General features: G+C 37.1%; 1 protein-coding gene and 1 long non-coding RNA gene across 9 annotated transcripts in view; both read right to left on the bottom strand.

Moving 5' to 3' along the window:
* The window catches only part of INPP4B (inositol polyphosphate-4-phosphatase type II B), an 841,422-nt gene that overhangs the window by 356,074 nt on the left and 457,778 nt on the right, over positions 1-27,570 (bottom strand). The gene's annotated exons all lie outside the window — the stretch shown is intronic.
* On the bottom strand, positions 19,607-26,714 carry LOC116529061. The gene is made up of 2 exons (XR_004259361.1): positions 21,744-26,714; positions 19,607-21,707 (listed from the first exon to the last, which is right to left on the bottom strand). It is a non-coding gene; the product is annotated as an uncharacterized LOC116529061 (long non-coding RNA).

The raw sequence follows: 27,570 nt of genomic DNA, 5'->3' as shown, positions 1-27,570 counted from the left end.
CACAAGTAATTTATATCCCATACATTTAAACAAAAATAAACATAACTAAAGATATTTTTATTAGTTTTTTAAAAGTGAAATTATGTTAAATATCATTTCTCAAACATCCTGCTTTTCCCAATCATGCAGTATTTTTTGGTTCTTCCAAATCTGCTTTTAGAGGTCCAATTTATTACATCCTTCTTTTTTGTAAGGCTTCATTATATCCCCTTATGTGGATGCATAAGTATTTATTCCCATATTCCCCTACTGATATGCCTTTATTCTTTCTAATTTTTCACCATTATAAGAAATGCTCAAACATCCTTTTCCATATATCCTTAAGTACTGGTGTTTTACTTCAATGAGGTTCAAAATTAACAGTAACATTGCTCGATCCAAATGTACATTTATTTTCATTCAAATAATTGCTGGTATATATTTTTTAAAGAATGCAAAAATTTACATTCAATTAGCAATGTCTGAGAGTATGCTTTTTCTCACATCCTACCAACAATGGTTTTTAAAATTCTTGCCAGTCTTGTAAGTGAAAATTGATAATCATGTTGCTATTTTAATTTTGTGTTTCTAAGAAAAGACAAAGCATTTTTTTCATGTTTCTTGGTTTTATTTTTCTAATTTGGATTTGTTTTACTGGAGAGAGCTTCTTCAAAGCCTTTGCTCAATTTTTGACCATTTTCAAATCAGAACTCTCCAGATATTGTAGAGATTAACCCACCAGACTCTAAATTGTAAATAATTTTCCATATCCAATTTTCATCTTATTTATGCCATACATTCCCATATAAAATGTTTGGATTGCCATACAGTCATAAATTGCCATATATGCCTTTTCTGGACTTCTTAAGAAAACTTGCCCTACTCCTTGTCTCTAGATTTTACAAATAGTCTTTCAAATTAAATTGCAGAAGTTTTAATGTAGTTTAAATAATTAAATAATTAAATATAATTATTTAATTAAATAATCCAAATGAAATGCATTTTTATACATAGAATATAATAAGCTGTAATATTATTTTCTAGATGGATAGTCATTTTACCCACACTGATTTGTTAAATAATCCGTTCTTTACCTATTAACTAAAACCATAAAAATCATAGTTAATTATTATGAATCTTACAGTCTGCTTCAAGATTCAATATTTTTCCTCATTCTTCTTTTTGTCTATTACAATAAAAAAAAAAAAACTGGCCGGGCGCGGTGGCTCAAGCCTGTAATCCCAGCACTTTGGGAGGCCGAGGCGGGTGTATCACGAGGTCAAGAGATCGAGACCATCCTGGTCAACATGGTGAAACTCCGTCTCTACTAAAAATACAAAACATTAGCTGGGCATGGTGGCGCGTGCCTGTAATCCCAGCGACTCAGGAGGCTGGGGCAGGAGAATTGCCTGAACCCGGGAGGCGGAGGTTGCGATGAGCCGAGATCGCGCCATTGCACTCCAGCCTGGGTAACAACAGCGAAACTCCGTCTCAGAAAAAAAAAAAAAAAAAAAAAAAAAAAAAAAGGGGGGACGATCCAAGATGGCCATTTAGGAACAGCTCAGGATTGCAGCTCCCAGTGAAAGCGCAGACGGTGAGTGGACGCCGCATTTTTATTGCCCACAGACTAGGAAATTCTTGGGCAGAGGTGCTCCACGGTCGCCAGCGCGGCTGTTTCGGCCAGCGCCGCTGCTTTGCCCCGCGCGGCTGCTTTGTCGGCGCCCCGGAGCCGCGGTTCTCCGTACAAAATACACCGGTCCGGGGGCCCTTTTGGCTGGCGATTGGAGACAAGGGAAGTCGCCCATACGCTGGTTCAAAAAGGGGACTGAGCAGAGAACCAGGACAGTAGATTCCAGGGCAAAAAAAAGAAAAAAAAGCACCACAAACCTCAGTGCCGCTGTTTAAGCCAGCGCAGTGAGTGGCCGCAGGAGAAAACATACAGACCCCGGCGCCTCTTCAACAGGCGACTGGAACACCAACTTAAAAAAGGCTCTGAGGCAGAGAGCCAGGCGATCAGGCTCGGCTGGCCCCACCCCCACAAAAGAACAGCAACCAGAAACTCTGGATTGAGAGTTTCACAGCAAGCGCAGCTGAACCCGGGACGGTCCAGCTCTGTGGGGGAGGGGTGTCCACCATTACCGAGGCAGCCCGCCATTGCCAAGGCAACCTGCCATTGCTGAGGCAGCCCGCCGTTGCCAAGGCAACCCGCCACAGCAGAGACTCCGTCCCAACAGAGGCGGGCCACCATCCCCAAAGCAGTTCTAACTACACCCATATAATCAGGACTGCAGGGAAGTTCACTCGGCAGCGGGGTGGAGCCCACAGCAGCTCAGCAAAGCTGCTATAGGCCGACAGTGACTAGGCTGCCTCCTTGCTGGGCTGGGCAGGTCTGAAGGAAAAAAAAAAAAAAAAGAAGGCGGCAGCATAACGGAAACTCATAAATAAAGCCCTAAATCCCTGGGACAGAGCACCTGGGAACACAAAGCAGTTTATTATGAGTTCTGCTGCAGCAGACCTAAAAGTACCTGCCCAGCAGCTCTGAATGAACAACAACAGAGCTCGCAGCTCACCATTTGAGCTCCTATAAAGAAGAGACCGTCTCCTCAAGCAGCTCCCTGACCCCTATATATCCAAAAAGACACCTCATAAAAGAGAGATCAGATTGACACTAGGCGGGTATCCTTCTGGGACAAAGATAGCAGAAGAAGAAAACTGCTAACAACCCTTGCTGTTCAGCAGCTGCTGCAGGTGAACCCCAGGCAAGCAGGCCTGGAGTGAACCTCAGCAGACCTACAGCAGGGGGGCCAGACTGTCAGAAGGAAAACCAAGAAACAGAAATAACCTCATCATCAACAAACAGAACGTCAATCTGAAAGATTTGAGACCCAATATGAAAGCCAGCAACTACAAAGTCGACACATGGATAAATCCTTAAAGATGGGAAGAAACCAGTGCAAAAAGGATGAAAATACCCGAAACCAGAACACCTCTCCTCCTAAAAGGGATCACAACTCCTCACCAGCAAGGGAACAAGGTTGGATGGAGAACGAGTGTGATGAAATGACAGAATCAGACTTCAGAAGGTGGGTAGTAAGAAACTTCTGTGAACTTAAAGAACATGTTCTAATCAAATGCAAAGAAACTAAGGACCTTGAAAAAAGATTTGACGAAATGCTAACAAGAATGGACAAAATAGAAAGGAATATAAGTGAATTGATGGAGCTGAAAAACGCAACACGAGAACTTCATGAAGCATGCACAAGTATCAACAGCCGAATGGAACAAGCAGAAGAAAGGATATCAGAGGTCGAAGATCAACTCAATGAAATAAAACGGGAAGGCAAGACTGGAGAAAAAAGGGTAAAAAGGAATGAACAAAGTCTCCAAGAAATGTGGGACTATGCGAAAAGACCTAATCTACGTTTGATAGGCATACCCGAATGCAACGAAGAGAATGAATCCAAGCTGGAAAATACTCTTCAGGATATTATCCAGGAAAACTTCCCCAACCTAGCAAAGCAGGCAAACATTCAAGTCCAGGAAATACAGAGAACACCACAAAGACATTCGTCAAGAAGAGCAACCCCAAGGCACATAATCGTCAGATTCACCAGGGTCGAAATGAAGGAGAAAATACTAAGGGCAGCCAGAGAGAAAGGTCAGGTTACCCATAAAGGGAAGCCCATCAGAATCACAGCAGATCTCTCAGCAGAAATCCTACAAGCCAGAAGAGAATGGGGGCCAATATTCAACATCCTTAAAGAAAAGAACTTTCAACCCAGAATCTCCTATCCAGCCAAACTAAGCTTCATAAGTGAAGGAAAAATAAAATCCTTTGGGAACATGCAGGTACTCAGAGATTTCGTCACCACCAGGCCAGCTCTACAAGAGCTCCTGAAAGAGGCTCTACACATATAAAGGAACACCAAGTACCAGCTCAACTAAAGGGCAAAACAGCCAGCTAGCACCAAAATGGCAGTATCAAATTCACACATAACAATATTAACCCTAAATGTAAATGGACTAAATGCCCCAATCAAAAGACACAGACTGGCAAATTGGATAAAAAGACAAAACCCATCGATGTGCTGTATCCAGGAAACCCATCTCACATGCAAGGATACACAAAGGCTCAAAATAAAGGGATGGAGGAAGATTTACCAAGCAAATGGAGAGCAAAAAAAAGCAGGAGTTGCAATTCTCATCTCTGATAAATTAGACTTTAAAGCAACAAAGATCATAAGAGACAAAGAGGGACATTACATAATGGTAAAAGGATCAATGCAACAAGAAGAGCTAACGATCCTAAATATATACGCACCCAATACAGGAGCACCCAGATACATAACGCAAGTTCTTAATGACTTACAAAGAGACATAGACTCCCACACAATAATAGTGGGAGACTTTAACACCCCATTGTCATCATTAGACAGATCAACCAGACAGAAAATTAACAAGGATATCCAGGACTTGAACTCAGACCTGGACCAAGCAAACCTAATAGACATTTACAGAACTCTCCACCCCAAATCCATAGAATATACATTCTTCTCAGCACCACATCACACCTACAATAAAATTGACCACATAATTGGGAGTAAATCACTCCTCAGCAAATGCAAAAGAACGGGAATCGTAACAAACAGTCACTCAGACCACAGTGCAATCAAGTTAGAACTCAGAATTCAAAAACTAACTCAGAACCGCACAGCTTCATGGAAACTGAACAACTTGCTCTTGAATGTTGACTGGATAAACAATGAAATGAAGGCAGAAATAAAGATGTTCTTTGAAACCAACGAGAATGAACACACAACATACCAGAATCTCTGGGACGCATTTAAATCAGTCTCTAGAGGAAAATATATAGCAATAAGTGCCCACATGAGAAGCAAGGAGAGATCAAAAATTGACACCCTATCGTCAAAACTGAAAGAGCTAGAGGAGCAAGATCAAAAAAAACTCAAAGTCTAGCAGAAGACAAGAAATAGCTAAGATCAGAGCAGAACTGAAGGAGATAGAGACACAAAAAACCCTTCAAAAAACCAATAAATCCAGGAGCTGTTTTTTTGAAAAAATCAACAAAATAGACAGACCACTAGCCAGATTAATAAAAAAGAAAAGAGAGAATAACCAAATTGATGCAATAAAAAACGATAAAGGGGATATCACCACAGATTCCACAGAAATTCAAACCATCATCAGAGATTATTACAAACAACTCTATGCACACAAACTAATAAACCTGGAGAAATGGATAAATTCCTGGACACTTGCCTCCTGCCAAGCCTAAACCAGGAAGAAGCCGAAACCCTGAACAGACCCATAACAAGGTCTGAAGTTGAGGCAGCAATTAAGAGCTTACCACCAAAAAAAAGCCCAGGTCCAGATGGATTCACAGCTGAATTCTACCAGACATACAATGAGGAGCTGGTACCATTTCTTCTGAAACTATTCCAAACAATACAAAAAGAGGGAATTCTTCCCAAATCATTTTATGACACCAACATCATCCTGATTCCAAAACCCGGCAGAGACTCAACAAGAAAAGAAAACTACAGGCCAATATCCATGATGAACATAGATGCAAAAATCTTCAATAAAATACTGACAAGTCGATTGCAACAGCACATCAAAAAGCTTATCCACCATGATCAAGTAGGCTTCATCCCGGGGATGCAAGGCTGGTTCAATATACGCAAGTCTATAAATGTAATTCACCACATAAACAGAACCAAAGACAAAAACCACATGATTATCTCAATTGATGCAGAGAAGGCCTTTGACAAAATTCAACAGCCCTTTATGCTAAAAACACTGAATAAGCTAGGTATCAATGGAACGTATCTCAAAATAATAAAAGCTATTTATGACAAACCAACAGCCAATATCATACTGAATGGGCAAAAACTGGAAGCATTCCCCTTGAAATGTGGCACCAGACAAGGATGCCCTCTCTCACCACTGCTATTCAATATAGTATTAGAAGTTCTAGCCAGAGCAATCAGGCAAGAAAAAGAAATAAAGGGCATTCAAATAGGAAAGGAGGAAGTCAAATTGTCTCTATTTGCAGACGACATGATTGTATATCTAGAAGACCCCATCGTCTCAGCCCCAAACCTCCTGAAACTGATAAGCATGTTCAGCAAAGTCTCAGGATACAAAATCAATGTGCAAAAATCACATGTATTCCTATACACCAATAACAGACTTAAAGAGAGCCAAATCAAGAACAAACTTCCATTCACAATTGCCACAAAGAGAATAAAATACCTAGGAATACAACTAACAAGGAATGTAAAGGACCTCTTCAAGGAGAACTACAAGCCACTGCTCAACGAAATAAGAGAGGACACAAACAGATGGAGAAACATTCCATGTTCATGGTTAGGAAGAATCAATATCGTGAAAATGGCCATACTGCCCAAAGTAATTTACAGATTCAATGCTATACCCATCAAGCTACCAATGACCTTCTTCGCAGAACTGGAAAAAACCACCTTAAACTTCATATGGAACCAAAAGAGAGCCCGCATAGCCAAGTCAATTCTAAGCAAAAAGAACAAAGAGAGGGGCATCACACTACCAGACTTCAAACTATACTACAAGGCTACAGTAATCAAAACAGCATGGTACTGGTACCAAAACAGAGATATAGACCAATAGAACAGAACAGAGGTCTCGGAGGCAACACAACATATCTACAACCATCTGATCTTTGACAAACCAGACAAAAACAAGCAATGGGGAAAGGATTCCCTGTTCAAGAAATGGTTTTGGGAAAGCTGGCTAGCCATGTGCAGAAAGCAGAAACTGGACCCCTTCCTGACACCTTACACTAAAATTAACTCCAGATGGATTAAAGACTTAAACATAAGACCTAACACCATAAAAACCCTAGAAGAAAATCTAGGCAAAACCATTCAGGACGTAGGTGTAGGGAAGGACTTCATGACCAAAACACCAAAAGCATTGACAACAAAAGCCAAAATAGACAAATGGGACCTAATCAAACTCCACAGCTTCTGCACAGCAAAAGAAACAATCATTAGAGTGAATCGGCAACCAACAGATTGGGAAAAAATTTTTGCAGTTTACCCATCTGACAAAGGGCTGATATCCAAAATTTACAAAGAACTAAAGCAGATTTACAAGAAAAAAACCTAACAAGCCCATTCAAAAGTGGGCAAAGGATATGAACAGACACTTTACAAAAGAAGACATATGTGAGGCCAACAAACATGAAAAAATGCTCATCATCACTGGTCATCAGAGAAATGCAAATCAAAACTACATTGAGATACCATCTCATGCCGGTTAGAATGGCGATCATTAAAAAATCTGGAGACAACAGATGCTGGAGAGGATGTGGAGAAATAGGAACACTTTTGCACTGTTGGTGGGAGTGTAAATTAGTTCAACCATTGTGGAAGACAGTGTGGCGATTCCTCAAGGACATAGAAATAGAAATTCCGTTTGACCCAGCAATCCCATTACTGGGTATATATCCAAAGGATTACAAATCATTCTACTATAAGGACACGTGTACACGAATGTTCATTGCAGCACTGTTTACAATAGCAAAGACCTGGAACCAACCCAAATGCCCATCGACGATAGACTGGATAGGGAAAATGTGGCACATATACACCATGGAATATTATGCAGCCATCAAAATCGATGAGTTTGGGTCCTTTGTAGGGACATGGATGAACCTGGAAACCATCATTCTCAGCAAACTGACAGAAGGGCAGAAGATCAAACACCGCATGTTCTCACTCATGGGCGGGTGTTGAACAATGAGAACACATGGACACAGGGAGGGGAGCACTACACACTGGGGTCAGTTGGGGGGAAATAGGGGCGGGACGGTGGGGGTGGGGAGTTGGAGAGAGAGAGCAAGGGGAGAGATGCCAGATGTAGGTGATGGGGAGGAAGGCAGCAAATCACACTGCCACGTGTGTTCCTATGCAACAATTTTGCATGTTCTTCACATGTACCCCAAAACCTAAGATGCAATAAAATAAATGGGGAAAAAAAATAATTATCAAGTGGTTCTGGGCTTAATATAGTCTAGATATAATATGGGAATTGTTCAGAACAATAAATAGTATTCACAATGGTGGCTTTTGGTCTCTATCATTTGAAAATGTATATGATTACTTGGGTTAAATTTAAGAGTTGTATTAATATCTTTAAATGTCAAATTAAAAATTTTTTTTCCTGAAAAAAAAAAAAAAAGAAAACTATGCTGATTTGATCATAGTAGTTTTATGTAATGTTTCAATGCCTAATCAGGTAATACTATTATTTTAAAAATTCCTTGACTATTCTTGGATATTGATTTTTACTCATAATTGTTAAGAAAAAATATATCAATCCCCAATATTACTCTCCATAAAAAATACTTTTGAGATTTTATCTGAAATTATGTTAAATTTATAAATTGAATTTGGGACAATTTCTATTTGTACTTTTCTTCCAATAGATATGTATTCCCATTTGTAAAGATCATATGTATATTGTTCAATAAAACTTTATACTTTTCAGCCAGGTGCAGTGGCTCATGCCTGTAATCCCAGCACTTTGGGAGGCAAATGTGGGTGGATCACCTGAGGTCAGTCATTCAAGACCAGGCTGGCCAACAGGATGAAATCCTGTTCTCTACTAAAAATACAAAAATTAGCCAGGTGTGGTGGTGGGTGCCAGTTGTCCCAACTCCTTGGTAGGTTGAGGTAGGAGAATGGCTTGAGCCCGGGAGGCAGAGGTTGCAGTGAGCCAAGATCGTACCATTGCACTCCAGCCTGAATGACGGCGAGACTCCATCTCAAAAAATAATTATTATTATTATACTTTTCTAGGTCATTGATTTACAAATACATTTACTTGTAACCAACAAACTTATTAAATGACCACATTAGGTCTTTATTTCCCAAGGTGTCTTGGGCTGTCTAGATACTTCAATCATACCAACAGAGAAATAATTTTGTGTCCTACCTCTCAAATTTTACATAATTTTCTCATTGTCTTTCCTATAGAGTCCAAGAAAATATTGAATAATAATGACAGTGGTTAACTTAGTGTCTAGCTGAAATAATTTTAGCATTTAATTATTTAGATTATTTATATTTACTTTTAAGGATCTATTTTTATTATATTATTTTCTCTTTTTCTAGCAAGTATGGCCTTGAGATTTATTAAATGCCTCTTGGTAATGAGTTTTCTCCTTTAGTTATTAACAAAATGGATTGTGTTGATAGATGTACTGATATTAAGCCACTCTTGCTTTCCTGGATTAAACATTACTTGGTCTGAGTATAATTTTTTTCATAGATTAATCCTACTGAATACTGTTAAATTTATAATTTTTACACCTATGTTTTAAATTGAAATATACTGATAGTTTTTTTAAAAACATTCATCAGGTTTTGCTATTAAACCTACGTAGTCTTCATAAAACATACTTTGGAAGCTTTTTTCTTTCCCAATATAGTCACAGTCATACTGCTTATGTACCAATGTTTCAGAGATTTCTATTACAAAACTCACAAAAGGTGCTTTAAAGAATAACCACTTACCACCTAGGCTGTTGAGGTTGTGGGTCAAACCTAACTGCCTAAATTTCTGCTTCCTTATGATGAGCTTCCTAACATCTTCTGAGCAGACACCCATCAAAATAGATTAATATAGACATGTCAAAATTCCAAGCTATGGACACGACAGGCTCAAACTAGACCTGCCTTGCCACTCACACAACCACTCTTCTCAATTATTTTTAAAAATAAAACTGCTCCCTATTCAAACACTAACAAGTTACTAGAAAAAATATATATTGTTTTTGGACATGCGTATAAATAGTTCAGAAATGTGAGCCACAAGGATAAACATTAAAATTCACAACAGTGGTTGTACAGGAAGGAGGGAAAGGAGAGAAGAGACTGGGAAGGGGAATATAGAGAACCTTCATTTTATTTATGATTTTTTTGCTTTGAATAGTATCTGGATGTGGGGGAACATGGGTGGCAGCTTATTATTCATGTGACCTCTCTGCATGTTCAACTATTTCACAAGAAAACTGTTCTATGTCTCATTATGTTACCATCATGCAGCTGTCAAAAAGCTCATGCAATGTCTTGCATTTGCCTGACCAGCCTGTGGCCATTTGAACAGGTGTCTGAGCAAGTTGTCTCACCACTGAGGACCTCAAGATCCACCTATACTCAAATTCTGGATGAGTTGGCTATCTTAGGAAAAAAATGTGATCACTAAGTTTCCAATATGACATAGCTTCTGAAAATGTTCAGGAATTCCAGTAAGTGTGGGTTAAGACAAAATAAATACCTTAGAAAAACTAGTGTTAACACAATTAGTTTGTAACAGCTTTACTAAATCACATGTCAATGAATTACAGTCATGCATTGCATAATGATGGGGATAGGCTCTGAGAAATGCGTCATTAGGAGATTTTGTCATTTGTGAACTTTGTAGAGTGCACTTATACAAACCTAGACAGTGTAGCCTGCTACATACTTAGGCTGTATGAAACAACCTATTGCCCCTAGGCTGCAAACCTGTACAGCATGTGACTGTACTGAATATTTCAGGCACTTGTAACACAATGGTAATCATTTGTGTATCCAAACATGTCTAAACACAGAAAAGATACAGTACATCTACAGTACTAGAATCTTAGAGAATCACCATTGATTTTATGGAATCACCATTGAATATGCATTCCTTCACTGATGAAAACATCATTATGCAGTGCATGATTATGTATGTCTTGATTATAATGCCTTTTAATTTTTTTATTTTTATTTTATTTAACTTTTAAGTCTGGGGGTCCATATGCAGGTTTGCTATATAGGTAAACTTGTGTCACGGGGGTTTGTTGTACAGATTATTTTGTTACCCAGGTATTAAGCCTAGTACCCAATAGTTATTTTTTCTGATCCTCTCCTTCCTACCACCCTTGACCATGTGGTATTTGGTTTTCTGTTCCTGTGTTAGTTTGCTAAGGATAATGGCCTCCAGCCACACACATGTTCCTGCAAAGGACATGATCTCGTTCTTTTTTATGGCTGCATAATATTCCATGGTGTATACATACCACATTTTCTTCAGTCTACTGTTGATGGGCATTTAAGTTGATTGTATGTCTTTGCTATTGTGAATAGTGCTGCAATAAACACATGTATGCATGTGTATTTCTGATAGAACAATTTGTATTTCTTTGGGTATATACACAGTAACAGGATTGTTGGCTCAAATGGTATTTGTCTTTACGTCTTAAGGAATCATTACACTGTCCTTCACAATGGTTGAACTAATTTACACTCCCACTAATAGTGTATACGTGTTCCTTTTTCTCTGCAACCTTGCCAGCATCTGTTGTTTGTGACTTTTCAATTACAGTCATTCTGACTGGTGTGAGATGGTATATCATTGTGGTTTTATTTGTATTCTCCAATGGTTAGTGATACTGAGCTTTAAAAAAAGCCATTCTTAAATGTTCAGTGGAGGTAGAGCTCAGTATGAACTTAGGCCAGCATTCCATTACAGAAAAACAGGGAAGAATATGCTTCTCTATCTAGTGATTAATTATAATAACTTGTTCAACTTTGAATACAGAATAGGAAGTGGTCTTACCTAACCATTTTATTTAATTGAAAAAGAGAAAACTAATTCCGGATATTGTCATTTTAAGCTACATTAAGCAATTTTTCTGTAATTTACACATCTGTAGAGTAAGTGTGAAAGTACTAAAACTACAGTTCTGCTTGCCTTCATAAAATAAGAATGAAATATCTCTTAGTCAGGCATCCATTCTGCTACAGCCAAGAGATTTTACTTATTTTTTTATTGACTTTTGAAAATAAATTATGGTATTATTTTAAAATTGTACTGTTAATTGACAAATAACTATATACTATATACTGTGTGATGTTTTGGTATATGCTCACATGGTGAAATAATTAAATCAAGGTAATTAACAAATTAATCATCTCACACAGTTGTTACTTTTTTGTGGTGAGAATACTTAAAATCTTCTCTTAGTAATTTTGAAATATACAATTCTTTATTACTAATTATAGTCACCATTCAGTGCAACAGATCACCAAAGCTTACCCCTTTGATCAGCATCTCCCCTTCTCCGCATTTTCTTCCCCCAGTGTCTGACAAATACTGTCTTCCTCTCTACTTCTATAAGTTCAACTTTTTTAGATTCTGCACAGAAGTGACAACATGCAGTATGTGTCTTTCTGTGCCCGGCTTACTTTGTTTAACATAACATCTTCTGGGTTCATCCTTGCTGTTATAGATAACAGAATTTTATTTTTGGGGGCTGAAGAGTATTCCATTGTGTACGTGTACCACATTTACTTTATCCATTAATCCACTAATGAAATCTTAGGTTGCTACCATATCTTAGCCACTGTGAATAATCTATTGTGAATAATGCTACAATGAACATGGGAGTAAAGATACTTCTTCAATATACTTATTTCAATTGCTTTTGCATATACACTATTAAAGCAAACTAAATATGGCCTGAGAAGGACTTCACACTACTATATTTGAGTCCTTGCAGATGAACTGCAGCCTAACTTAATAGGTATACAAGACTGAAAACCTAACTTGGGAGTATGCACCTGTGACAACAGCTGAGACCTTGGTCAATCCCAGCAGCAATACTTCAACCGCTTATACACTGCTGAGTGTTCAAACCATGTTCAAATAAGGCAAACACCGAGCTGTAACTAATTCAGCTATTTCGGTACCTCACTTCCGATATCTGTATGCCACTTCCCTTTTCTTGTCTATAAATGTTTTTGCACCACGTGGCTGTGCTGGCATCTCTCTGAATCTACTGTGATTCTGGGGGCTGCCCGATTCTTGAGCAAGGAACGCCTTGCTCAGTTAAACTCCTTTAAATTTAATTTGGCTGAAGTTTTTAACAGATGGTGCCAGAAGCGGGGACCGAAGTAGACCTTCTAATAACCCCCAGGAGTACTGAGTGAGCAGGCAAGGTACCTCTGAACTCACTCATAGCCATTGATCTCTCAGAGCAGCTGGGGATTGTGGGTAAGTTCTCCTGGATTCAGAGCTCCATGGATTTGTGTTTTGTGCTCTCTGAGTTTCTTTGAGCAAATTTCTGTTCCAAACTGGGTTTGGCAGTTGTGACAGAAACTGGACTGGGTCCAAGATGGGATTTGATCTGGTAATTAATTGGTTTGGATCCAGTTAGAGGCCTCTTACATCTGACTGAGACAGAAAGAAACTGGAAATAAACGGTAATATTGCAGGAGGTGTAAAATTGTCCATTAAAAATTCATGGGGATGCTTGTGTTCTACCCCTCTGTTTCATTTTTCTTGCATGCTTAGGTAGGAATTATCCTTGGCTAATTTCATCAAGGGAACCTGAGAAAAAGCCAATATTTTAGATAAAAATGGGATTCTTCATTTCAAAAAAAAACTAAGTTCTTTCTGGCTTACATATTATGCCCAGAAGGCAGCAAAGTCTTACAGAAAGGAAAAAATCTTACTATAGATAACTTAAAGTGGAACATTCCAAGTGCACAAAAACGTACTGAAGTGCATTTAAAAAAAAAAGTTTCTTTTGTGTTACGGTTGGCCCCCAGCGTTATAGTGTGGCAAGCAGGGTTGGGTTGCTAGGGCCACTCAGGAATGGAACCCAGAAACCTGACACGCCAACAAAAGGGTAAAAGTTCTTACCAGTCACACTTCTAGCCTCTCTCTCTCTACACGATTCAATTGAATGAATGATAAAAAAAAAAAATCAGTTTATATCCTCTGTAAAGTTTTGATTAATGGGAAAAAGGATTCATGAAGCTAATGTTGAGCTATAGTGAATCTGTTGTGCTTCATCTATCTTTCTGTATTGTTGTATCATAAAGAGGGTTGCCTTAGTTTAGAATGTGGGCCCAGGACCCTCCCTATAAGCCCACTGTTCAAGATGGCCCAGCAAACCAATTAGTTATGTCTTTGGGATCGTGACCTTGTAAACACATGGCAGTACTTTCTCTTGGTCTCTGCCATTTTATAACGGCAGCCCAGGTTCAATCCTAGCTTAGGGAATGAATACCTTCTGGCTAATATCTGTGTGACTTTTATTATTTGCTGATTCTCTTCCCCCTCCATGAACAAATTTCAGGCTCTCTTTTTAAATCTTCCTTTCTCTGAGCTGTATCTAAAGATTCTATATTTTATAAAAACTGCTTACCACCTCTTTGAAAATACCTGTAGTTAAGTCATAATCTTAGTTGAGGCTTGTTGGTTTCACCTGTGAGTTTAAAAGTCAGAAATATTGGCTGCTTGGCAAGGCTAAGGTTGGGTAATAAGAAGTTTAATAGGAATTTTTTTTTGTTTTTTTGTTTTGGTGAGATGGAGTTTTGCTCTTGTTCCCCAGGCTGGAATGCAATGGAGCAATCTGGGCTCACCGCAGCCTCCGCCTCCCGGGTTCAAGCGATTCACTGCCTCAGCCTCCTGAGTAGCTGGAATTACAGGCATGCACCACCACATCCAGCTAATTTTGTATTTTTAGTAGAAACAGGGTTTCTCCATCTTGGTCAGGCTGGTCTCAAACTCCTGACCTCAGGTGATCTGCCAGCCTAGGCTTCCCAAAGTGCTAGGATTACATGCATGAGCCTTCGTGCCTGGCCAAGGATTTTTAAAGAAAAATTTAAGAGAAAAATTTTAAAGAAAAATTTTAAGCTGTGATTAAAAGTCAGCTTAACTAGAAGTGGACACTCAAGCGACAGATGTATTTAAAAAAACTTTGTTTTTCTCTTCTTGGATCTTGTTTCTCTGGAAAAAGCATTTTTTTTTTTTTTCCTCAGCTGACTAAATTATTTTTCTCCATTTTGTCTTGCCACTCTTAATGTGCACATGAGAGGCCCTAAGACAACTTCTAGTAGCCGAGACTCCTCCAGAAAAAGAGGAGGAGCCGCAGAATCCGTTTTAGGTAAAATCTGTTTTCCTCATGAAACCCCAGGAATTGAAAGTGAAAAGATCCCTCTCAAAGTCTGAGGCTCTGTTTTGCATTGTGTTATCTGGTGTTTTTGACTTCGGGAGGATTGCTTTGCATTATGAGAGAACTTTAGTATGCAATAAATAGGTAGAAAATAAACTTTAATGATGGGGTAATTAAAAAATGGGCTGATTGGCTTTAAGTTGCCGTGGAATAAAATGCACAGTAAAAGAACTGCACTATTCTTTTGGCAATAGTGCGAAAAGAAGAACCTTTTGGCAATCCAGGATGCAATGTAAAAATGGGGCCCTCAATTCTGGATATCTGCTTTGCCTTTCAGCTGTGTCTGATTGTATTAGGCTATAGAAACTGCATATTTGCCTAGCCCTATTTTTCCAAGGACTTCACTCTAAAGCCAGTAATCCAATTAAAACACTTAGAAGAAACTGGTAAATGAAAAATCTTACTACTCTGTATCTTCTTCTTTCTGTTTGTGTAGTTATATATGTGTCATGTGTAATCTTTATATAGAAGAGCTCTAATTAATTTTAAAAAATAAGTGCTTAGATCGAATATTTTGAAAGAAAAATAAAAACTGTAATATCTTTTAGTTCACGTGACTTTAGTACTCTTTGGGAAATAAGTTTTAAAGATTGTTAGCAAAAATAAAGACATTGGGTGTGAATTACGCAGATTAGATATTAGATTTGTTGAATGCTTTAAGATCATAAACTGCATCTTTGGCTTTTGAAAATTGTTCAATTTGATTACTTTGGAGCATTAGGGTCTGCATAAGGCCTGGGGACATGTAGAAAGCCACATCCGTAAGTATGCTAAAACGAGTCAGACCTTAACTGCACCTAGCATATAATTAAAATAAGTTACAAGATTTTTCGCCAAGATTAAAAATTGCTAAGAGTTACCATGATAGCATGTAATTGAGAGTACTGGAAACATAATTTTACATGCAAGGTGTGTGAGGAGAGTAAAATGTGTTTTGGGAAAAGATTATAAAAAGGCATGGGAATGTAAATTTTTGCCTAGTTTAGAGGATTAAAGGATCGTTTTAAATTAGATAAGATAAAGCTAAAAGTTTGAACAACTTGTGGAAAGTCTGTAAAAATTAATCTTATAAAAATAAATTCTGTGTGGATATTGGCTAAAGTTAATGGGGTATTATTAACTTTTTCTGTAAATCGAACATTGGAATAAAAGCAAAACAGGCTTTCTTAGAGCACTGATCTGATCTTTCACAAGAATTACAAAGGATTATAAAATGTAAGACTCTCACCATCTGGTCAAACTGATTAAGAATGATAAACTTTGTCTATAAGATTTTATTAAAAAATGGGGTTGACATTAATAGTAGACTAATGCTAGGTTGAAATTTGACTTTCTCTCTTGAACAAGATTTTCATGTAATATTAGAAGATAATGAAATTTTTTTGTTTGCCCTTTGAATAAACTATCAGAAAAAGAAGGGAAAAACAAGAGCGTGGAAAGTTAAATCATCCTTCTATCAATGATAAAGGTTTTTTGCCTTTTTAATATTTTTTTTAGTCACCATTTTGGCTAAATGAATGACTTATGGTAACCTGGAATCCTATTTCACAATATTAAGTGTTTTAAACCTTTACCATATTTGATAGGATTCCTAAAATCAAATTTCAGCTTCAAAATTGTCTTTTCGGACCTCTAACTTTGAGATGCTACCAAGGGCCCCTGAAGCATTCAAAAGAGAGGTAAACAGGATTATTGACATGTTTAGTTATATGGGAAGCATTGTCAAAATAAAAGATAATGTTTAATCTTTTTTGGGTTATATTTTAGTGGATGTCATCAATATCTTACAAGATTTCTAAAATTCTAATATGTCAGAGAATATGCCACCAATCATAATTATGGTTAAGTTATTGATTGTAGACCACAGAAATAACCAAATTGCCTTATCAATTGTGTCTTTATGACTATTTAGAGTCATTTCCACAGTTAATTGCATAATGCTGATGCAGTTTCTGAAAACTTCACAAGCATGCAAAATCCTAGAATATGGTGTCTTTCAGGAAGTTCATGAAAGAATGGAAAGGAACCTGAAAAGCACTCTTGAGTACAGGTTTCTAGTAACTTTAAATTCATATCATTTAATAAAGATTGACTGGTTTATAAAACTCTTAACCCAAGTAGAACAAAACGTATTTGAATACCAAGAAAATACTTTGCCAGATTTTCATGCCAAATCAGCCAATGCTAAAATTGTTTTGTTATATAATTTGAATAAACTCCATGGTCTAAGCCAAGTTACCTATAATAATCCAACAGTTATCAGTGCTAGGCACCTAAATTGGAAGAACAACTGATCCAAAGTTCAGTGTTAAACGTGGACTCATGGACAACCAGGATGGTCACTTTGTTCTTCTTAAGTCCTTAAAGGTATCATTAAAAGTTCTACATTCCATGTCTCATTACAGAAAAGATAAAATAATCCAAATAGAATATATTGGTATAGTGACTTATAAATTGCTAAATAGTTTATAACCAGTGTTTGGTTTGTCAACCCATATTCCTGAGAAAACAATTAACACTTCGGTTACATTTGGTTGCCTGTTGGGCCGTTTAAGCATTTTATAAAGGGATTTTATTCAATTGTCATTTTCAACGCATGTTTTCAGTTGCATAAAAGCTTTCCCATGCAAGAGGGCTGATGTTATAAAAGTAGATTATTATGCTACATTGTATATTCACCAGAAAAAGAAAGCTTTCTATGGTTCACTGTGGACAGTCAACCCCTTCGCAATCTGGATCCCAAAGATCAAATCTTCTGAGAATGTCAGAGAAAGCCTGCCCTTGCCATCCACACTACAGTAAAACTTCAGGACTGTGAACCTTGGGTTCATAATCCCACAACTGAAAAGGGTCCCTCAACACTCTTGGAATGTACACCCACTGGAATCCCTTTAGGTAAAGCTAACCAGGAAAGTTTCTTCCCAGAAAAAGATGGCATCCTTGAGGTGAACAGTTTTTTCCAAGATCATGGATCAAGACTTCTACTATCATGAGACTCTTATTTTTGAATATTTTTTTCCTTGTGCCTCTATGCCTGTACGAACAATAGAAAGAAAAAGGGGTCTGTTATGTGGACTTTTGGGGTATACTTTTATTTGAGAAGGATTCTGCAGCCAGCATTACACACAGATAACCTTATACTTCGATTAAGATGAAGGCCCAATGTAGGTGAGAAATTTTAATGGTACATATGTTGCCTCATAATCAGTCAGAAACAGATCATTGGTTCACTCCTCTTAACCCACATGATAGGTTAAAAAGAACATTGCCAGGAGGGCTTCACTCTTCTAGAAGGGCATCTTAGGTCTATTTTCCATGGTTGGAGTAAAAGAGGTGGTGATTAGAAATGTATCCCTTACGATAGGCTCTATAGTAGATTCCACTGTAAAGGCTATAGTTCCACAATAGACTTTAAATTCTTCTGTCAAAATTATGCTAATAATAGAGTTGGCTAAACAGAAAAGTATCTGTGCAGCTGCTGAGAATTATGACCTACAGAGACAACATTAGGTATTATAGAGATTCAGTTGCAGGGAATTAGCAAAAAGACCAGTTTGTTAAGTGAGTAGACCATCTAAATCATTCTTTGATTTATTTGATTTTAGGTAGTTTGGTTTTATGGGGACCCTGGTCAAGGAGCATATTCTAAACTCTTGGTATTACCCCCTTGATAGTTTTAAATATAGTCTTCCTGGTGTGCTGTATTCTCCCAAATGTTTTAAATGTTTATATGCACCCATCTCTAAAATGTCAAATGGTCTCTTTTCAACTGGAATGACTAGAGCTGAAAGAAATGTACAACTATGAGGACATTTAACTTATGAATGACATGCCGAGACTGAAAATCCCAAATGCTGGTAACTGAGAGTGGTGCTAAGACCTTGCACTCTCATCTAAGTGAGAACCTGGCCAAAAAGAAAGAATTTAAAAAAAAAAAATTATAGGAGGCCATTGTTTTGGACTGAGCTCATGCACTAGGCCCCAATACAACAAATCAAAGAAAAATGGAGTCACTCATGTGAAATGTAACATAATCCAACTAAGACTTTAAGGAAACAGGTATACTTAGAACAGACCAGGTTTGGTTTTGCTCCTGTAAACAGGATGTTCCAGCATAAGGAGGTACCATCTACCCAGGCCCTTGTTCCTACCTTTGCAAAACTCACTGTTCTATTGTGTCCGAGTGGGTTTCTAGACCTACATTTATGATGGTAATAGTAACATCATTGACTAAAGTTTTGGTCAATCTCTCAAAATTGAGAAAATGACCAAAAGGGAGGAATTGTTAAAGCAAACTAAACCTGGCTTGAGAAGAACTCTATCCTTCTACATTTGAGTCTTTGTGGTTGAACTGCAACCTAACTTAATAGGTAGACAAGATTGAAAACTTAGGAGTAGGTGTCTGCAACAATAGCTGAGTCTTGGCCAATCCCAGCAGCCATACTGCAACCAATCACACACTGTTGAGTGTTCAAACTGAGTTCAAATAAGGCAAACTCTGAGCTGTAACTAATCCAGTTGTTCCTGTACCTCACTTCTGATTTCTGTATGCCACCTCCCTTTTTTTGGCTGTAAATCTTTTTTCACCACGTGGCTGCACTGGAATCTTTGAACCTGCTATGATTCGGGGGGATGCCTGATTCTGAATCTTTCATTGCTTGATTAAACTCCTTTAAATTTAATTCGGCTGAAGTTTTTCTTTTAACAATACCCAGAAGTGGGATTTCTGGATCATATGATGGTAGATCATATGGCCTCTGAGAAACCTCCATAGTGTTTTCTTCTCTAATGATTATACCAATTTATGTTCCCTCCAACAGTGTTCACAGGTTTACTTTCCTTTACACACTTGCTGATACTTGTTAATTTTTATCTTTTTCACAGTAGCCATTCTAACAATTGTGTGGTGATATGTTATGATGGTTTAAATTTGTATTTCCCTGATGATTAATGATGATGAACATTTTTTTAAATCTACTTGGTGGCCATTTGTATATCTTCTTTTGAGAAATGTTTATGCAGTTCCTTTGCCAATTTTCTAATTGAGTTGTTTTCTCATTATTGAGTTGCTTGAGTCACATATATATTTTTGGATATTATCCCCTTATCAGATGTATGATTTGCAAATGTTTCCTTCCAATTCATGGGTTGTCACTTCACTCTATTAATTGCTTTCTTTTTTGTGTAGAAGCCTTTCAATTTGATGTCATTTCATTTGTTTATTTTTGCTTTTATTGCATATATTTTTGGGGTCATAGCCAAAAAATCTTTGCCCAGACCAATGTCACAGAACTTTTCCCCCTATATTTTCTTCTAGTACATTTTATTTTCATGGCCAAAGTGTTTTTTTTTTTTTTTTTTTTTTTTAGCATTTCATTATTAAACATCCTTTCATTTCTATGCTCAAAAAAATCTTTCTCCATGCAAACATCATTATTTCCCTGTGGAAAATTTCAATGCTTATGTTTTCCTCTTTTGTGAGAACCCAAAACAAAAAGGGCAAACATAATTTTTGAAGAGATGATATAGAATAATTACTGTGTGAGTGCAGATAATAGTAAAACAGAACAGGAATATGGCAGAAAAAGAGAAACAGTGTGAAGGGCATCAGCAGAGTGTAATGCACTTGATATGTAAATTCCAGAGAAGAAAATGTATGAAAGAGACAGAGATGAAAATGCAAATGTATGAATAGTAGCATAAATGCTAAAAGAAATAACTATGTGTAATACTTCTGCTTCTGCTTAAAATATTAAAAGTTACTAGAGACTGTTACCTCCATTCTAACACTGAGAAGTCAGGCATACTATAAAAATATAAGTTTTTGTTAAACTCATCAGGAAACTGAGTGAGTTTAATAAACCAAAATAAAATAAAATCCAGACAGTTGACAGACTTTTCCCAGACCCTTCTTCATAAAATTAAAAATAGAATTACCATAGGATACAGCAATCTCACTTTTGGGTATTTATCCAGAATAACTGAAAGCAGGAGTTCTAAACGATATTTGCACTACAACGCTCATTGCAGGACTATTCAGAATGGCTAAGATGTGGAGACAACCTAAACAACCATCAATAAATGAGTGGATAAAGAAAATGTGGTATATAAAATGGAATATTATTCAGCCTAAAAATAGGGAATACATGCCTGTATGAACCTTGAAGACATTATGCTGTGTGAAATGAGCTACTCACAGAAGGATGCATACTACATTATCCCAATTTTAGGAGCAAGTATCTAAAATTGTCAAACTCATAGACTCAGAGAGTAAAATTGGGATTGCTGAGAGCTGGGGAGAGGGGAAAAATGAGGAGTTGCTACTTAATGAGTATAAAATCCCAATTATGCAAGAGGAATAAGCTCTGGAGAGCTGCTATACAACATTATCCCTATAGTTAAATATACTGTAGTGTATAAGATTTTTTAAGAGGGTAAATCTCATGTTAAGTGTTCTTAAGATAATTTTTTAAAAAGAGGGATTAACCATGAATAAAAAAATTGATAAACTGGACTTAATCAGAATTAAAAGTTTTTATCAACAAAATGTATTATTAAGGAAATTATTAGTCTAAGCCAAAGACTAATAAACCTCTAACACTTAAATACAACAAAAGCACTTGTATCCACAATATATGAAGAAATCTGAGAACTCAAACAGAAAAAGACACTTTTTTTTTTATAAACAGCCAAAAGAGCTGGATACTTCAGTTTTCAAAAAGAGACAGATGAATGGCCAGTAAGCACAGGAAAATGTGCTCAACATAATTAGTCATCAGGAAAATGCAAATTAAAACCACAATGAGACACCACTTTATAGCCACTAAAATAGCTAAATGGAAAAGCTTGGCAGTATCATGTGTTGGAGGAGAAACTGGAACTCAGATTACTAGGAATAGGAGTAAAAAGTCATGCAATCAATATGGAAAATAGTTTGACAGTTTCTAGGAAAGTTAAACATGAATCTGTCCTATAATCTAGAAATTATACTCCCTCCTATTTACCCAGAAGAATAAGCACATTTTCATACAAACATTTGTCAACGTATGTTCATAGATGTTTTATTCATCATTAAAAACTGGAAGCAACCTAAATGCCCATCAATAAAAATAAATGAACAAATTGTGATACATCACTAAAACAGACTGCAATAAAAAGGAAGGGGCTACTGATTCATGCAGGAAATGAATTAATCTAAAAACTTGTTGAACAAAAGATACTAGATAAAAGAGGGCAAAATGATATGATTTCATTCATATAAATTTCAACAGCAAGCAAAACAGATCTATAGGAAAACGTTTGTCTCAGGTTGTATGGAGTGGTAATTGGCTGGAGAAAGGCAGAAGGGAACTTTCTGAAAAAATGGAAATGGTCTATTTCTTGCCTTGTGAAAGTGATATGGGCATATGTAATTGTCAAACTCATGGAACAGAACACTTAAGATCGGCCCAGTTTATTACATATAAATCATATCTCAATTTAAAAATTATGTCCTTTGTAAATAAATACCACTTATCAACAAGTAAAAGAAAAGTTAACTTAATTATAAAGGTAGCAACATTTTAGAAGCCTCAGCTCCCTCTATATGGAGTCTGTAAATCCCCTTGCAAACTATGTCACAATTAAGAAAAGATAATTTCAAAATGCAGAGGCTAAGTGAATGAGTTGGTTGAGGGAACCACGTAGTACACATTTTTAAAAAGGGAAAAAACAAGGCCTATGGAACAAAAGCAAAAGTTTGAGACATAAACTCAGGTATTTCACAACAGATAATAACAGCTATTTTTTTCCATAAATAATGACCACTTCATTATAAAATTTATTTGGACAATTTCAATTAGTTGTATATGCCCAAGTGCCTAAAAATTCTGGATATAGATTTTTCTCCTCTAGTTGAATACCAACGATGTTTTCGTAATTGATCAACTTTTAAGCTTCAAAAGAAATGTGCTTTGAAACTATCAGTTGAAGTTAAAGTGCCACACCGTGGGGGAATAAAAATCAGAGAAAGCCTATGGACAATGTATGTACCATAACATAGCCTAGAAAAAATAAAGGATCTCAGACGAAGTCTCCTTAGATTTTTAGAATACCAATGTTTTCATCTTTAAAATGAGCATAATATTATTTTCCTCAGAGGAGTTTTATGGCGATTATAAAATATATATAACATATTAAACATGGTGCTTGGTATATACTTAGAAATCAATAATCTCAATTTATCTTTTCTTACCTACTATACCATATCTCACAGACAAAGAGGGAAGCCAACTAACGGAATTCATATCTCAATAGATATAGTTAGACTTAAACTTCTTAAGAAGCCAATTTAGAAAATCAAGTGAAGTAAAAATAAACTAAATACAAAATATTTTTGTCTTACAGAGAAAAAATTAAAAAAGGAAATGGACCCTTCTGTCTAGGGAACCCCTCTAGAACTAAACTGCCCTGAGCATATAACACACCACACATTATGTAATATACACATCTAGTCTTGATAACTTTCCCTGAAAGTTTCAAGTACAGGTTTGCTAGTAACTGGTAGTAAAAAAAAAGTCTTAGGACATCCTTCCCTGAGAAGTGTGCAGATTCTGTTCTATAAGCAAAGAATTTAACAAGTTGATGGTATAGCAAGCATTTATTATTCTCAGAGCAAAAAGAGGAGAGTCAATGTACACTGCAAAATAAAGTAGAAATTCAAATTTCTCCAGTGGGCAAAATAATTTTGTGACCTAATTATATGTTTGCAGATTTGTTGGCTGTCCTCGGAGGGTGGCGAAAGAGCCTTGTTCAGTATCTTCCAAAGCAACATGTTGCATGGGGAATGGGAAAAAGAGACAAAGTTTTATGGTGATGTTCTTTGCCTTTCTAAATTTCCCCTTGCTTTTAAGTTTCTGCTGTAACATATGAAAGACGCAGAATCTCACAGCTTGACTTGTTAGGGCCAAGCTCTGTAAATGATGTCCTGAAAATACTTTTGTTTATGTCAGTTTCCAGGAGCATTAAAATGAAGACTGAAATCAGTATACATCCAGAAGATATCAACTTTACTGTACAAACTAAAGTTCTCATAGCCTAGCCATGGGCTTCAATTTCAGGCTTTAAAATTGCCATCCGACAGTGCGATGTTATGGCAGCTCATCCTGAGAAAATAATGTCCTTACAGGGAGGAAAATAATCAAAAGGTCACTCTAATGCTCATACATAAAGACCCTTCACTCCTCTATGCCCCACCCCTCCCCTGCCTGTCAAGCATTCTCTATCCTTATGCCAAAGAGGGAGACCTATTGAAGCAAATGGGAAGGATGAAGGATGTAGTAGAAGGAAACAATAGTCACCCTGAATCAACAGTTAGGCTCTTCTGATTTGTTATGACGATTAATTGCATTTCTGCTGAAGTTACTAAGATAATCAATCCTAGGTCCAGTTGTTTAGAGGAGCACAAGAACAACTGGTTAGTGAGCTGATGTCTGCATTAAGAGCACAGAGGAAAGGCCATAATTTCTCTTTAAAAACATCTAGTACGATATGTATGCAAATGATATGAAATGGCAAAGTCACATGTTTATTTCGCTGGTTACCTCCAAGTAATAAACCCAACAGGAAAACACAAGCAATTTAGTCATCTGACTCAACTGATTAGTATTCAACCAATATAGAAGATCTGATCGTCCTGGGTCGGTCTAGTATGATCAATGGTTTTCTAGGACCAAATATTTAAACTACCTTAAAACACATACATGCAATTTATTAAACTTTCAAAACATGCAAATATTCATAATCTTGTTTCTTATACCTTAAGAATATTATAATCTTAAAATATTTAGGTTGCTAAGTGCTTATAACTATAAGCTGTACTTTAAGTCACTTGCTGCTTAAAGTCTACCAGTAGACTCCACCACTCACTTTAAAGAAAAACCTAAGAAATGGAAGAAAGGGGCAAGGAAAAAGACCACATGTCCATGGGAACTATTAGCATATTAATGCACTGTGTTTCCATTTACACTTCCATCACCAGAGCTAATTGTTAACTATGCTAAGGAAGAGGTTATGCCTTAATTAACAGTGCTTGGTAAATGCATTCTGGTTGCACTTCTTAAGCATGTTCAAAATTCACAAGTCTTATTTCACAGTAGGGGTTCCAGTTCATTCCATGCTTTTATGTCATAACACCTCTGATCAAGGAAGAAAGTATTTAAAAGACCCCGAATAATTAGTTTCCAGAACTAAAGTCAACAAAAAGCATAATTAATGGGTAAATTAGTCACTTATCTCCAGAGCATTAACATTCATGCACATTTTAAATGAAGGAGATAGACACATGTTTGGCATGTAATATTTCTAACTCTGATATTTTTAAATACTATACAAGCCCAAGAGATTAGTGACAACATTTTCACGTCTGTAGCACAGAGTTCTTATAACTCGATCCTTTCCATACCCCACCCTATCTATGTCTTGGGACTGTTGGAGAATTAAATTTAATCAGGTGCTTCGCAGAACATAAAATCCCATAGCTCCTCCTCTGTTTTCCCTTTCGTCCCTGCTTATTCTCTGCACAGTTGCATTACCCACTCCCACTTCCCATCTGAACCATGGCTCCCTCTTCTCTCCAACTTTATGATGCTTTCACCTTTCCCTCCATTTCTCTCTCTTCTCTGGCAGGTTAAAAACAAAAACAACAAAAAGCAGTGGGTGAGACCTCTGGACATAATTTATCAAAACTGGTCTAAATGTCCCAGCTGCAGTCTTACTCCTTTTTCACACGTTATTTCAAAAACCAAAGAGGTTGGAAAGGAAAAGACAAAACTCCCAGGCAAGTATTTTTTAGTTGCCAGTTTTAAACCAAATTTTTATCTTTTTTTGTTTAAAGAAGTAATAAGCTGCATAGGGCTACTTGAGAAAAAACAAAATTAATAAATAGAGAAAACTCTTTTGGTTAATATTTCCTTAATTTGATTTTTACTATAAGAAAGCCTGAGGCAGCTGCCAAAACAATAACAGCAATAATAGCAGCAACTTACCCTTATTAATTACTCTGTAACAGTCAGTAACACTTTACACATATTTATTTAAACCTTACAACAATCCCATTAGGTAAATATTATAAAAGATGAAACCGGGGAACCAAGAATTTCCTCTCCCAAAGCCAGTAAACAGAACAAAATCAGACAATATGGCTCTAGAATCTGACTTCCTAAGAATTGTACTAGATAGCCACATCTGTTTTGGTCCATGTATGTAAGCTGTGCATTTACTTAAGCCTTTGTTCTACAGTTGTAAAGAAATGAACTTTCCTGGGGCTGAGATGCATAGACATCCCTTCAAAATAAATATTTTCTCTTGTTAAATGTTCCCACCAGTAGACTAAGTTTTATTGTAAAGAATGAAAAGAAGAGAAGAGTCATGAGCTAAATAGAAATGTCAAAGTGAAGTCAGAATTCAAAGTGACATTTTCCCCAAACAAGGCACTGTGGGGTTCCCCAGGTCCAGCAGCATCCCTTAGCTTCAACCAGAACTCTCCTGGAACCCACTGGCCCACCTGCCATTAAAGAGTTTACTGCCTCACTGTTTACAATAGCAAAGACCTGGAACCAACCCAAATGCCCATCGATGATAGACTAGACAGGGGAAATGTGACTCATATATATCATGGAATACTATGCAGCCATAAAAATGATGAGTTCCTGTCCTTTGTAGGGACGTGGATGAATCTGGAAACCATCATTCTCAGCAAACTGACACAAGAACAGAAAATTGAACACCGCATGTCTTACTCATAGGCAGGTGTTGAACAATGAGAACACATGGACACAAGGAGGGGTACATCACACACTGGGGTCTGTTGAGGGAGGCTAGGGGAGGGACAGTAGGGGGTGGGAAGGTTGGGGAGGGATAACATGGGGAGAAATGCCAGTTATAGGTGACGGAGGGATGGAGGTAGCAAACCACACTGTCACATATGTACCTATGCAACAATCCTGCATGATCTGCACATGTACCCCAGAACCTACAGTACAATTTAAAAAAAAGAAAAAGAGTTTACTGCCTCCTGCCTCACTATTGGCCATCAAGTCTGTCACACAAGTTCATGCTAATGAGGGAAATTTAAAGGAGAGAACTGCCTTCCTCTTCTCAATACCGCCCCAATAGCATTTTCTCCTGTCCACAAATTTTAACAGTGTCCTCTAGAGATAGTGCCTGAGTACTTATCTAACCAGGAGGGATGATTCAGTTGGAGGAATATTCAGACCAGGTAGGAAGACTGAAGAATGTAGTACAAAAGACCATTGGACTTCGCCTGCCCTTCATGTAAAGAGAGCAGTTAAAGCTTCTTCCAAGTGTTTCCAGTTACCTGCTGTTTGCTTTGGTGCCAGTAACAACATCAAGAAAAATGTCGGCAGTTTCTCAATAGTACACTTTATTATTTTGCATACCATATAGAGAGAATGCATTGTAAGAGTAGAGCACTTTGTCAATTCCCTATTTTAGAATAATCACTATACCAAGAAAGTTTTAAATATGACCCAATT

Source organism: Sapajus apella, unplaced genomic scaffold, assembly GCF_009761245.1.
Source record: "Sapajus apella isolate SASKATOON/1434 unplaced genomic scaffold, GSC_monkey_1.0 scaffold61, whole genome shotgun sequence".
Lineage (NCBI taxonomy): Eukaryota > Metazoa > Chordata > Mammalia > Primates > Cebidae > Sapajus > Sapajus apella.
This window is presented reverse-complemented; position numbering and strand designations above follow the sequence as displayed.